The sequence below is a fragment of the Dromiciops gliroides genome, chromosome 3 (assembly GCF_019393635.1).
Source record: "Dromiciops gliroides isolate mDroGli1 chromosome 3, mDroGli1.pri, whole genome shotgun sequence".
Classification (NCBI taxonomy): Eukaryota; Metazoa; Chordata; class Mammalia; order Microbiotheria; family Microbiotheriidae; genus Dromiciops; species Dromiciops gliroides.
In genome coordinates this window covers 391589371-391600888 of record NC_057863.1, presented here as the reverse complement: position 1 = coordinate 391600888, position 11518 = coordinate 391589371, and the positions used below count along the sequence as shown (strand labels likewise).

Here is an 11518-nt window from a genome sequence, read left to right as displayed (position 1 = left end):
AGCAGCACTGAAGGCAATGCAAAGCTGTATGAATACCTGCTCTTTTCCTAAATTGCATTTAATGAAGTCTCTGAAATCCATCTCTGTTCTGTAGATTCATAATGCTACTCCAGTGTCACATCCATTGCTAACCCAAGGTGAAGCTTCCTCACCAATAAGCATCTCTCTCTCTCTCTCTCTCTCTCTCTCTCTCTCTCTCTCTCTCTCTCTCTCTCTCTCTCTCTCTTTCTCTCTCTTTCTCTTTCTCTCTCTCCTCTCTCCCTAATGCTCTGTCTGTCTGTCTGTCTTCCTCTCTGTCTTCCTCTCTGTCTGTCTCTCTCTGTCTCTGACTCTCTGTCTGTCTCTCTGTCTCTCTGTCTCTCTCTCTTTCCCTCTCCCTCTCCCTCTCTTTCTCTTTCTCTCACTGTGGCATATAACTGGTGTCAGAACCATGGACAGGGGTGGAAGAGAAACAGAACTGGGAAATGAGTCAGCACTACAGCAAGGAACAGCACTGAACAAGTAAGAACAGAAGTAAAAAGGATCTACAGATTGTAGTCATAAGCAATTTTATCCTTTTAGTTCAAGGCCATTGTAGTTTGTTGGGGTTTCTTAATACATAGTGATACTTATCAGATTGGCTAACATGACAGAAAAAGAAAATAACAAATTCCAAAAATGGAATGACCCACATTGGGTATATGGAAAAATAGGTTGGTGGAGTTGTGAGCTGATCCAACCATTCTGGAGAACAATTTAAATCTATCCCCAAGGAACTATAAATCTGTGCATATCCTTTAACCTAGCAATGCCATTACTAGGTCCATATCTCAAAAAATACATAGAAAAATTAAAAGGACCAGTACAAAAATATTTGTAGCAGCTCTTTTTATGGTAGCAAAGAATTTGAAATTGAGGGGATGCCCATCAATAGGGGAATGGATGAACAATGTTATGGTATATGACTGTGATGGAATATTATCATACAATAAGAAATGAGGAGGAGGATCATTTCAGAAAAAAACTGGCAAGATTTATATGAACTGATGCAAAGAAAGTAGAAATAGGAGAACATTGTCCATAGTAAAAGCAATATTGTCATGATCAACTGTAAATGACAACTATTTTCGGCAATTCAAATCAATACAATAATCTAAGACAATTCCAAAAGACTCATGGTGAAAAAGGCTAGCCAGCTCCAGAGAGAGAACCAACAAATGCTGGATATATATTGAAGCATTTTTCCACTTTCTTTTTCTTTTCTTTTCTTCTTTTTTTTCTGCAACATGGCTAATATAGAAATATACTTTGCATGACTTCACATGTATAGTGAATATCATATTGCTTACATTCTCAATGGGTGAGGAGCTAGAGCGAGGGAGAATTTAAAACTCAAATTTTAAAAGTAAATGTTTTTTTTAAATAAATGATATTGTGAGGATCAAATAAAATCACGTAAAGTGCCTTGTGAGCTATAAATCACTTTCGTTATAATTCTACATAGTAAAGCTCTCCATTTTTCAGCTAGAGAATCTAAGATTTTGGTATATTACAAAGATCACATGATTATAAAGTGTCAGACTTGATAATCAAATTCATATTTTCTGATTCCAAGGTTACCATTTTTCTTGGAATCACAGGAATTAGAATTGTAGGAACTTAGAGTCAGTCACTTAACAATTATTTATTAAGTTCTTACTATATACCAGGAAGGGGCAGGTAGGTGGTACAATGGGTAGAGTGCCAGGCCTGGAGTCAGGAAAACTCATCTTCCTAAATTTAAATCCTCAGACACTTACTAGCAGAGTGACCCTGGGAAAGCCACTTAACCCTGTTTGCCTCAGTTCCTCATCTGTAAAATGAACTGGAGAAGGAAATGGCAAACCACTCCAGTATCTTTGCCAAGAAAACCCCACATGGGGTCATGACACACTGAAATGACTAAACAATAACATGTACCAGAAACTGTCCTGAGTGCTGGGGATAAAAAGAAAGGTAAAATCCTTCAGATCCCCTGATCTAATACCCTCATTTTACAGATGAGGAAACTCAGAACCAGAGGAGTGAGTGACTTGTCCAGGTCACATAAGTAGTGTCAGAGCTAGAAAATTAGTTTCAGCCCTCTGCTTCCAAACTCAGAGCTCTCTCTGTCACCCCACACCTCACTGCTACACCGGCCTGCCTGTCACATTGCCACTCTGACTCTTAAATTAGAGAAAGCTGTGGTAGGTGCCTGAATACCTTTTGTAGACTACAGTCATCAGTCGAACTGCCCTCTCTGAGCCTAAGACAGGGATCACCCAGTCACTGAAAAAGTTATGACAGGAATAGTCTAGGAAACATAGGTAGGCAGTAGGCTGACTCTCTTTCGTTTTCATAAATGCATTCCCACACACAGGAAATAATAGTGCTGGCCAGGTCACCTTTGTGACCAGAAAGTCTTGATAAAGGATATTATAGCAATCACTAGAGAAGTGAGTAGAATTTAAAGACCTTTAGTTCTAAGTATGTGTCTGTGTCAGTGTAGAACTTTGCTCCCCAAAGGCTAACAGAGGCCCTGTTTTTTCTCTGATTGATGTCCCTTTATCAACAATTTCTCTCCTGCCCTGATCGCTTGGCTCAGATATATTGTCCTCCAGAAATGATGTCTATAGATTGCCAACTTAGTTATCGTGAACACAAATAAGCAGCTGGCTCCTCTTCGACCTGGGGTTTGGGAGCCTTCACTGAAACATGAATCACTGAGCTGCCTGTAGCTAGTGCTTTTGCTATTACTGTATTCTCTTTTTGTATCCTAGAACAGCTGTTAAGGACGTATCACAGCCATCACCTAAGCCACTATTTCAAAGAGACAGCTCGGACATCAATGCTTCCTTCTTTGTAGGAAACACCGGTACCCTAAGATATGAAGAGTATTTACTGACTGCCTACTCTGTATGCCATTCAATGACTTTGGGATCATAAAATGTAATACCAGAAGGGATCTAAGTGATCATCTATACTAACCCCTTCTTTTCACAGATTAAGAAACTGAGACTCAGAGAGGTGAAATGACTTATAGCATAGTACCAGGGAAACTGCACTAGTGAAATCCTGCCTCTGACACTATATGATTTTAGTCAAATCACTTTACCTTAATCAGAAATAGGGACATTGAACTAGATTCCCAGTGGGGTCCCTTCCAGCACTAAATCTATGATCCCAAGATACTAAGCCATAGGACCTCCAGCTAGTGAGTGTTAGAAATGGAATTCAAACCCAGATCTTCCAGTTCCAAATCCAGTGTTCCTGACATTAGTGGACTTGGGGTCAGGAAGACCAGCCTTCAAATCCTGCCTCAGATATTTGTTAATTGTAAGATGGTCCTGAATAAATCACTTCACTCTTTAAGCCTCGGTTTCCTCCTTTGTCGAGTGGAGAAAATAAGAGTTGTGGCACTTACCTAATCAGGTTGTTATAAGATCAAATGACATCATATACATTAAAAAAAAACTTTGAAAATGTAACACCAAATACAAATGTCATTTATTGCTGTTATTGCTATTCAGTAATGATGATTTTAGGCCAATAGGCACAACATGCTAATGGTCTGAGCACAGCCTGTGCTCTGCCCACCTAACAACAGACACTAAAACCAGCAAGAATTTCTTTCTCTTTGCTGCCTTTTGTCTATACAATGCCATCCCCTAATTTCTCTGCATTCCACTGTAGGGCATTTTGAGTCCTGAATGACTTCAGTTAGAGTGACATGCTCATAGGACTTCTGGGTCTTACTAGGTTCATCACTGAAGTTGTTTGGGATTCCTCCTTCCACTCTCTGCAGTGTTTGTGGATCTCACCCGGTGTCATAGGCTGTGGTCATTGGCCCACAACAGGCTTTTCTATTTGGTTTGCCCAGCAAAGCAGAGTTTTTCTCCAATAGGTCATGTAGATCAGTATGTCCCCAAGATTGGAAAATCAGCTTGAGGTGGTTTCTCATTGGTTGAATTAGCTAACAATTAGTGACAAATGATGAATGTTGTCTCAGAGACTGAGACTGAGCCAATCTGAGACCCTTTCCTTACATTGCTTTGGACAGGCCTATGATTTCATTGGCATTTAGCACTCCCAGTGAGAAAAGTCCCTCTTCCGATACAAATCTGTACATATCCTGCAACTCAGAATGTCAAAGAGTTGTCTGGGGAATGAGTAGTTAAATGACTTGTCCACGTTCACACAGTCAACACGTGTTAGTTGAACTCAGGTTGTCCTGATTCGAAGTCCAGCTTTCTATCCACTACTCCAGGTTTCTTCTCTTCTACAAAGAGGAGGAAAATAGTAAGGAAAGCAATGGACATATATGCTGATATGCTCTTTCCTATTTATTTCACATATATAAATCCTGACTCCCAAACACACTGTAACCTCCTCATAGGCAGGGACCGTATCTTATCAATCAAAATCAACAAGGATTTATTAATCACCAACCATTGTACCAGCTATTGTGCTAGACACTAGGGACAAAAATACAAAAGTTATATAGTCTTTTCCCTTAAAAAGCTTGCATTCTAATAGAACTTTCTGCTCTGTGTGCCCTCCAGAATGCAAACATGGTGGTTTTCAACAGAGGAGCCTATTTGTGGGGAAGCCAGAGTCATTGTCCCTAATCCAGATGATCTCCCCAGAGTGAGAGATCCCTGCAATGAGTTCCAGATTCTATTTATTGCTGGTGAAACACAGATGGGATTAGCCAGAACTGAGAGGTGACTGGCTATTGATCATGAAAATGTCAAGCTTGACATCAACACCCTTGGAAAGTCTCTGGTGGCTTATACTAGGAAATCAGCCATTTTATATAATGATAAAATTGTGCTCACCATTAAACCAGAGGAGCATATGTCAACTTATGGTGGAAATCCACTGACTTACCAGGGGGCAATGGCAGCCCTGGAGGTTTTGGAAGAGGAGAGCCTAGCTAAAAATGCAGATTATAAAGAGTAACATCTTAAGAAATGAAGTGATGAAATTGCCTTCTGACATTATGTCTGCTGTAAGAATAAAAGGGTTATTAAATGCTCTAGTTATTAGAAAAACTAAAGATAATGATGCTTGGAAAATGTGTCTGTCTTCATGGCAATGGACTTCTGACCAAACCTACCCTTGGGGATATCATTAGGTGGGCACTACCACTTGTGATCAAGGAAGATGAAATTTGAGAATGTTGAGATCATTAACAAGATCATTTTGTCTTTCTGAAAACTTTTTGTTTTCCGTGGCATCTGGTAGCTGGCTCAAGGCAGGTGGTACATTTATGTGCCAGAAAGCTTCTGCTCTAAGGGCGAGCGTGACCTACTCCCACATGTCTTAGAGAACTTATTTTTTTAGTTTGTATATAATAGAGTGAAAATTGGATCACCTTCAGTTTGCTATTTAATGTAACTCTCAGTGGTTCTATTCAATTAACTGCATTGCCTTCTTTCTAAGCTAAATGGTTGAAGTGTATTTGGCTATCGACAACTATAAAAGTATTGGCCACCAAGCCTGAAATGTAGTGTATGTATACATTTTTATAATTTTGCGTTTTGTAGAATGATACAAAAAACATTTGTATTTGAAACATTTAACAAGGGGATTAAGTGGAAAATTCATTTAACTTTCAGGTGAATCAAGAAAGTCCAGTAGCACAGGTCTGAGGATATTTCATGATGAATTTGTTCATCTGAAGTACTAAGACAGGACTTCAGAAATTGACCTGGAGTTCATGAATGCCAGAGTGTGCCTGGGTCTGATTTGACTTGAGTAGTGTGTCATCTGACATTCCCATATCTGTATTTTTGTGTTGGACTGTCATTTTTAAAGCCATGTTAAGAATGGCCCACTGGGGGCATCTAGATGGCACAATGGATAAAGCACCAGCCCTGGAGTCAGGAGAACCTGAGTTCAAATCTGGCCTCAGACACTTGACATTTACTAGGTGTGTGACCCTGAGCAAGTCACTTAATCCCATTGTCCCACAGAAAAAAAAATGGCCTACTATAATCTGCCATTCTAAAATGGTTGCCTTTTCTGAAGCTTCAAAATTTTGTTTACACTAACAATAAAGTCTTTATTTAAGATGTTTTTTTAAAAAACCTTTCTGCTATATACCCGGCATCATCTGGGCCAAGGCTAGGAAAAGAGTAGACACTTAATAAATACTTGTTGATTATTAATATTCATGTATACTCTGGGCCTTCATTTCTTCCCATTCCAAATTAAGGGCTCTTTCTGCCACACCCTACCCAGGTATATGCTAGTGAATGTTTATCAACAGGTTCTATTTTTTTAAATGGACATATACCACACAATGAAGTTTAATCTGCATTATGGACATTTTCTCCATTGCTTTCTTAATTTACAATCAAAAAAACTATAAATCAAGTCCTGATTTGCAGCATTTGCCCATTTCTCAGATGTAAATGCTCACATTAACAATTTAACAATTGGCTCACCCCACCCCATACCTCACCACTCTACTTGCTTGTCTACCATACTACCTTTAATCTGCAAAACAGGGGCCTTGGATTAGATGGCTTTTAATGTCACTTCTAACTTGAAATCTATGACCCCATGGTCTTTTTCAATTTACCATGTTGGTTAATGCTGTCAAAATTATATACAGGCAATGAATAATAATAATTCACATTCATATGTGATGAGAGACAATATGGCATAGTTGATTTTTTAAAAATGGTATGAGTCAGTAATATTTAGGTTCAAGTCCTGACTGGTCCCTTTACAAAATCTGAGCAGAAAGGGACCTCAGAGGCCATCCAGTCCAATCATATCTGAGCCATAATCCTTCTTATGTCACGCCCTAACAAGTGACCATCCAGCCTTTACTCAAAACTCTCCAGGGATCGTGGAGCCCTTCCCTCTTGAGGAAGCCCTTGTACTTTGGGCAGGCTCTAATTATCAGCCAGTTTTTCCTTAGATTAAGCCTAAATTGGCCTCTATGCTTGTTCTACCCACTGCTCTGGTTCTGCCCTCTGGAGTCAAACAGAATAAGTCTAATCCCTTTTCCATAAGCCAGACCTTCAGTTACATGAAGAAACCTATCATCAGGGCAGCTAGGTGGTGCAGTGGATAGAGCACCGGCCCTGGAGTCAGGAGGACCTGAGTTCAAATCCGGCCTTAGACACTTAATGCTTACTAGCTGTGTGACCCTGGGCAAGTCACTTAACCCCAATTGCCTCACAGAAAGAAAGAAAGAAAGAAAGAAAGAAAGAAAGAAAGAAAGAAAGAAAGAAAGAAAGAAAGAAAGAAAGAAAGAAAGAAAGAAAGAAAGAAAGAAAGAAAGAAGGCAGGAAGGCAGGAAGGAAGGAAGGAAGGAAGGAAGGAAGGAAGGAAGGAAGGAAGGAAGGAAGAAACCTATCATCATGCTTAAGCCTCTTCTCCTCCAGCCTAAATATCCATGGTTCCTTCTACCAGTCATTGGTTTTGTTGTTGTTGTTTGTCCTTCATTCTAGAAGAGGACCATGACATCAGGAGATGATGTCATGACTTGCAGTGAATTTTATTTGAGGAAGGATTGTGCAAAGTCCCCAATCTTACTCTCTCCTACAGAATCATCTGGATCCAGTGGTGATAGATAGATAGATATATATATATATATATATATATATATATATATATATATATATATATATATATATATCAGAAAGACTGGAGATGGCCCCAGATGTTTAAGGCAATAGGTATTAAATGACTTTCCCAAGGTCACACAGTAAGTGTCTGAGGTCAAATTTGAGCTCAGGTCCTCCCAACTTCAAGGCCAGTACTTTATCCACTGGGCCACTTAGCTGGTGCACCAGTCCTAGGATTGAGTGGTTTAAAGACCTCTCATTATCCTAAGACATTCCTCTTGCCATGCTTCAGCTTGTCCATGTCCTTTCCAAAAAGGGCCACCAAGGGACACCACTATTAAGCCTACATCCAAAGACATCAAAGATATAGGGAAATGTTCTATATGTGCAAAAATATTTACAGTCACTCTTTTTGTATTGTCAAATCACAGGGATATTGTAGAAAAGATTCATTCTGTCAGAGAGATAAATCTTTCCTAGTTGTTCACATGAGTGGGGTCTCTGAACAGCTTCTCAGACACTGGTCTACAAACTAAGCTAACATCAGTGTTGTCTCAAAGTTAGCAACTAATCCCTTGCCAAATATCATCTTAGAATTGCCCTCTGAATCCATTCATACCCTTAGACAAGTAAAAAAGCAAATCCATGCAAAGGAATGCTGCTCTTTTGGAAACATGAAAAGCCTAGACCTCTCTCTTGACTAGAATCTAAGACTCCAGCCAGAAGAAAACACTCAGAAATAAAGGAGTCATGGGGCAGCTAGGTGGCGCAGTGAATAAAGCACCGGCCCAGGATTCAGGAGGACCTGAGTTCAAATCCAGCCTCAGATGATTGACACTTACTATCTGTGTGACCCTGGGCAAGTCACTTGACCCTCATTGCCCCACCAAAAAAAAAAAGAAAAAGAAAAAGAAAAAAGAAAGAAAGGAGACAGGGCTCTCATATGCTACAGAATAGATGCATTTGTAGTGCTATTTCTATCAGAGTCAAGATCCTGCAATATTATCTGGTGAGCTTTGGGGCAGAGGGGGAATCAAATGCCTTATAGTCTAGTCTTCATTACATCTACATTGCTGTTCTCTCAGTTGATAGTCAAAGAATATGAACAGGCAGTTCTCAAGGAAAAGAAATCTAAGCTAGCTATAGCCATGTGAAAAAATGTTCCAAACCACTACTGATGAGAGAAATACACATTGAAGTAATTCTGAGGTTCCACCTGATACCCATCAGAGTGTCAAAGTTGACTAATAAAAGGAAAATGACAAATGTCAGAGTGACTGTGAAAATACAGGGACAATGATGCCCTGATAGAGCTATGAATCAGTCTGGTCATTCTGGAAAGTGATTTGAAATAATGCCCAAAAAGTTATTAACTGTGCCCACCCCTTTGATCAAGTAACACCAAGCCTGCATCCCAAAGATAGAGGAAAATACCCTATATGTACCCAAAAAAATTTATGGCAATTCTCTTTGTATTGTCAAAAAATAGAAAACTAAGGGACTGTCCATCAATTGATGAATGGCTGATACATGAATGTAATTCAATATTATTTGTGCTCTAAAAAAAATATGAGGTGGCAGAGAAACCTGAGAAAACGTACGTAGAATTGATATAGAATAAAGTGAGCAAAGCTGGAGAATAATTAACATTATAACAATAATGCTGCAAAAATAAATAATTTTGCGACTCAAGATCCCTGATCAACACAATGGTCCCCTCCCCCATGATTCCAGAGGAATAATAATGAAGAACACTACCCATCCCCTGACCAAGGGGTGATGTACTAAATATTAAGAATGAAATATATACATTTTGGGACATGGCCAATATAAGAATTTGTTTTGTTTACAATGCATATTTGTTATAAGGGTTTTATGTTATTAGAAGCACCTGGGTGGCAACCCAATGCACAAAGCCTACTTACAGCTAGGTGACACAATAGATAAAATTCTGGACCTGAAGTCAGAGAGTCCTGAGTTCAAATTCAGTCTCACACACTTACTAAATGTGTGACACTGGGAAAGTCACAACTTTTTGCCTCAGTTTCCTCATTTGTAAAATGGGAATAATAATAGCATCTACTTCCCAAGGTTGTTGTGAGGATCAAATAAGATAATAATTAGTATGATTGAGGGGGTTTTGGTTCTTGTTTTCCTTTTTCTCTCACAAGGGAATAATGTGGGAGGGATAAAAGAAATAAGCTCTTGATAATGGGGGGAAGTCAAATTTAATTTTTAAAAGAAAATTGGGGTTTTTTAACTGTATTTTTGTTTCCGGATGGAAGGGCTGACTGCCTTGGGGCATAACATCAGGTGTGGGATTTGGCCCTTGAATAGAACATTTATCTGGTTACCCTAATGGCAGCTGAATAGAGACCAGGTGGAGATGTAACAATTCCAATTTTGTGCTCTCTACCCAAGGTGGGAGACAGTATTAAATGATACTGAAGGTAGTTTTCAGTGTTTAGGATCATATGATTCTATGAACCTCTGAAGAGTATCAGAGTTTGAGAAAAGGAGGAGTGGAATAGGTAAAACACTGGGATTATCTGACAACTTTCTGAGAGAAAGATAGCTAGGGACATCCCTGGGGGAAGTCACTGAAATGGGAGAATGGAAAGCACCAAACTCAACTTACTTTGCTATAAGAAATGATTACTTCAAAATCATAATTTTTTGCTTACAATTTGAGCTCTTATGATTATTCTGAATGGGCCTACCATAATTCTGCAATTGGGAGATCAAGGGTAGTTTGTTTGGCTTAGGGTCAGTTGACCATTTGAAAGAAGTGGCTCTAATGGCTGCCCTTTCCATCTGGATTTGTCTTTGTGATTCTAAAGTTTCTCCCACTTTGAGGACATTTCAATAGGTCAGTCATATCATGGTGTTTTTTTTCTATATCTTACGAGGCCAGAGAATTTATGTTTCCCTCTTGACCCATGAAAGCAGGAATTTATTTATCTAGTCTATGATTTATCATGACCTTTATTCTCCTTAATTGTATTTTAAATTATTAAAAGTCAGTAAGATAAATCTAGCAAAAGAAGTGGAGCCCAAATTATCCACATGCCATCAATTAAGAAATGTATTGTTTCCTGTCCCCAACTCTAATTGACCCTTCCTGATCTCCCATGACTCAGCAAGAGAAGAAAATGAAATATATATACATGTGTGCATATATATGTATTGTATATGTATGTGGATACATGTATATATATGTGTATATATCTATATCTCTATACATATGTAGAGTGATATATAAATTGATAGATATGTATCTATATCTCTATATTACATAAAGAGAGAGAAATAGTAGATAGATAGATAGATAGATAGATAGATAGATAGATAGATAGATAGATAGATAGATAGAGATTTAAAATTGGATACTAGAGCATTAACCTCCCCTTTTAACCTTTCCCTTATTTATCTCCCAGACTAGTAAGTGGAAGAAGCCTCTGGTCTCTAGTTAGAGCTTTTATTGTTTGGAAATTACAAGGTGATGTTGATTTAAAGAGATAGGAAAGTAGAAATACAAACAAATAGTCTTAAATCTAAGTTTAGTCTATATTCCGTATAAAACTCACCAAAAACCTGTATAGGGCTCTCCAAAAACCCAAGACCACCTCTGAAGCTGAGAGCCGAGTCAAGCACGTGCTGTTATGGCGAACCAGGCCGAGTAGAACCTCAGTCAGCGTCTGTGTGTGCAGCGCCAGTCAGCAGACAAGGAGAGCCGACAAAAGACCTCACTTCCGTTCTCTCCTTGCCTTTTAAGCTCACACCCCGGAAGTGGAGTGCCTAACAGACGGAGGTGGAGTGCATGACCGTTTGTCACGGTCTCCTCCCAAAAAGGTGGTCCTTCAAAAACTGGCGTACTTTTTACCACAATAGATAGATAGATTAGATAGATAGATAGATAGATAGATAGATAGATA

At 39.0% G+C, this 11518-nt stretch overlaps 1 pseudogene; it reads left to right on the top strand.

Annotated features, from left to right (window-relative positions):
- The first annotated feature begins 430 nt into the window (after positions 1 to 430).
- LOC122747658 lies at positions 431 to 5214 on the top strand (annotated as a pseudogene).
- The last annotated feature ends 6304 nt before the right edge of the window (positions 5215 to 11518 follow it).